At 40.6% G+C, this 3,122-nt stretch overlaps 1 protein-coding gene across 2 annotated transcripts in view; it reads left to right on the forward strand.

Annotated features, from left to right (window-relative positions):
- Positions 1-3,122, forward strand: part of LOC102195401 (stromal membrane-associated protein 1-like) — a 114,583-nt gene that overhangs the window by 75,775 nt on the left and 35,686 nt on the right. The gene's annotated exons all lie outside the window — the stretch shown is intronic.

Genomic DNA, 3,122 nt, shown 5'->3' on the forward strand with positions numbered 1-3,122 from the left:
CACACCCCTTCTCATTACAGAGCTGCACATCACCTAATATGCTTAATTGGTAGTAGGCTTTCGAGCCTATACAGCTTGGAGTAAGACAACATACATGAAGAGGATGATGTGGACAAAATACTCATTTGCCTAATAATTCTGCACTCCCTGTAGTGTGTTAATGGAAATATAGACAGTCATGCATACGTGCATTTTGTTTCACATACTAGAATTTTAAAGAGTCTTTTGTTAAAATATTGACTCTTTCTGTTTGTCTGAATTTATACGACCCATTTTTATACAGCTTGATTGGGGTTGTCAAAGCCTAACTCAGTCTGTACTTTCTATCCTGCCTGTAGGCGCTAATTAAACTTCAGCACTGATTGGAAGCTGGTCTCAGCATGTTATCCACTTGTCGTCACACAGATCGAAGGTTGAAGAAACAGAGTAAAAATATGATTCTTGGCTGATGAGAATTAGAATAATGTATAGGTGGTGATAAGGGCAAAAGATGGTCTGAAGACTGGTTTCATGTTTTTTTTCATGGTTCAATGGTTTATCAGTGGACTGTCACATTACTGATGTCTTTGAAACTAGGATTAGTTGATTGTTTCAGCTAATCACAGTCAAATAACTGACATTGTGTTCTGCAAAACCTCTCAGGGGGGCAGTTCGGACATTTATCTGTCTAATTGTAATTGAATGCAAACTATTAGTCACCTTTCACTTTACGCTTATGTACTCTTCTTTTTTAAAATTAATAAAGTCCTGCTTATATAGTAGACTCATCCAGTTGGTGTTGCTTTCTAAAAAAGCAACCTTGGTTGGTAATATAAAATATGGTAAAATCAACCTACTTCATTTACAATGATACAGGGAGAAACGTTAGTGTCTGCTACCACTATGATGTTGAGATGAGCCAAGTGGTTTCAGCTGGGATGATACCTTAAAGCAGTGTTTCCCAACCACTGTGCCGCAGGACAAAGGTGTGCCATGAGAAATGATCAGGTGTGCCGTGGAAGATTATCTGGTTTCACCTGATTGGTACTCTAAGCCAGTGTTTCCCAACCATATTTCACATTAGGTAGTTGTACTGCCCTCTATTGGAAGAGAATGTAATTGTTCTGCCTGTTACTCATGTGGATCGCTTACAGTACTAGTCAGGTGGAACCAGATAATCTTCCACGACACACCTGATCATTTCTCATGGCACACCTATGTCCCGCGGTACAGTAGTTGGAAAACACTGCTCTAAGCGATGAGGGTGAGTAACGGGCAGAACAATTACAATTAAAGGTTGGGAAACAGCCCTGCGACAGACTGGCGACCTGTCCAGGATGTACCCCGCCTTTCGCCCTATGACAGCTGGGATAGGCTCCAGCGCCCCCCGCGACCCTGAAAAGGATAAGCGGAAGCGAATGGATGGATGGATGGATGGTTGGGAAACACTGGCTTAAAGAATAACATTTAGGTTAATTTCAGAATTTTTGTTTACAGATTATTAAAAGCTCATCTGTTTGCTTTGGATGTGTCTATTTTCTGTGCCTTTTTCCTACATGTAACTGTGCTGCGTATATATCAGCCTAAATATATCTTTGTAGCTTTCCACACATTGAAATAACAACACTTTAAATCAACATGCAATCAGAACATGCTTGGATAGAGAGTCTGTAAAGCTTTGCTTGAAACTTGCTGGCTTAAATCTTATTTGAAATTGGATTTATAAAGTAAAGTTTCTATCGCGCTTACTGTGATGCTGTTGTTTGACACATTATGATTTATTCAAAAGCATGAAGTCTCACTATTTCAACTGTAAACCGCATCAGTGTCATGAATCCTTGGTACACATCCAGCAAAGATAAAAGCACTGCAAATACTCTTTTGTTAACCACAGCTGTTAAGTAACTCATTTAGGCCACAGCGCTGATTTCATGTTAGAAACAAAACACAATACAGAGCTCAACTCACCCATTCTGACACCAAGAGGTCCTAACACGTTGCCTGAACAGTTTTGTTCATAAATAACCGGACGGTGGAGGAGGCAGTGTTATGGGCATGCGTGGCTGCTAATGAGCTGTTCTGTTGGCAGTAGCCACCATGTATGAGATGATGTGCTTTGCTTCTGATCATGAGCCATTTATTTCCATCAACCTGTTAGGAGTTATTCTGGGTTTCATCTGGAAAAAGAATTTTTTTTCCCAGAACTGGGCAGGTTCTTTAAGACGACTCTGGCCTCGTTGTTCTTGAGCATTACCAGTAGTTTGGATCTTGCTGTAAACTTTCTATATTTCAAATCATGACGGCTTCTATTCAATATTGCAAAAGCAACCCAAGAGCTTCTCAGGGCAAAGAAAAGGAGCATGTTCAATGGCGTAGTCAGTGACCTGATCTCAACCCACTAGAACGTGCTTTTCAGTTACTGAAGATAAAACTGAATACAAAGAAACACACAAACAAACAGCAACTCAAAGCAGCTGCAGTAAAGGCCTGGCAGAGCATCTCAAAGGAGCAAACGCAACATTTGGTTCTGAACTTCAGACGGTCTTTGACTGAAAAGGATTTTCTTGAAAACAATGCTTCCATTTAACGTTATCTTAGTTTGTCCAATTAGTTGGACATCTGAAAATCAGGCACTATGTATAAAAATGGCTGTAAAAAAAAGAAAAAACTTCCTACACAGTTAATGCAATAGTTTTGTTAAACAACTTTAATTGAAGCTGAAAGTCGACACTTCAGTCACATCTTGATTGTTTGATCTAAAATCCACTGTGGTGGTGTTCAGAGCCAACATTCTGGATCTAACTGGATGTGCAAGATGAGAGTGAGGCTGGTCTTTGGTGTCTTTTGGTGTTGTGTTAAGTCTTAAATGCCAAAGGACACCTTGTGTGCATCTCTGAAACAGCCAGCATCTTTGACAAAAACAATATTTGATGCCCTTGCAGGGAGGACAGGCTCTGTCAGGCACTAAAGAGAAAGGACGTAGTGTGTGCCGCTTGCACAGTCTCCTAAACACAAAGTGGTTTTTAAGCAAGGAGTGACTCCATTACCTCCTCAGTTGTTTTGACACACTCCTCCCCTCCATCTCTCCTTCATTTGTCCCCCTTTGTCTTTCCTCCCCCCCCTCTCTCTCTCTGTCTCTCTCT

Source organism: Pundamilia nyererei, unplaced genomic scaffold, assembly GCF_000239375.1.
Source record: "Pundamilia nyererei isolate P.nyererei 1_Seehausen unplaced genomic scaffold, PunNye1.0 scaffold00062, whole genome shotgun sequence".
Classification (NCBI taxonomy): Eukaryota; Metazoa; Chordata; class Actinopteri; order Cichliformes; family Cichlidae; genus Pundamilia; species Pundamilia nyererei.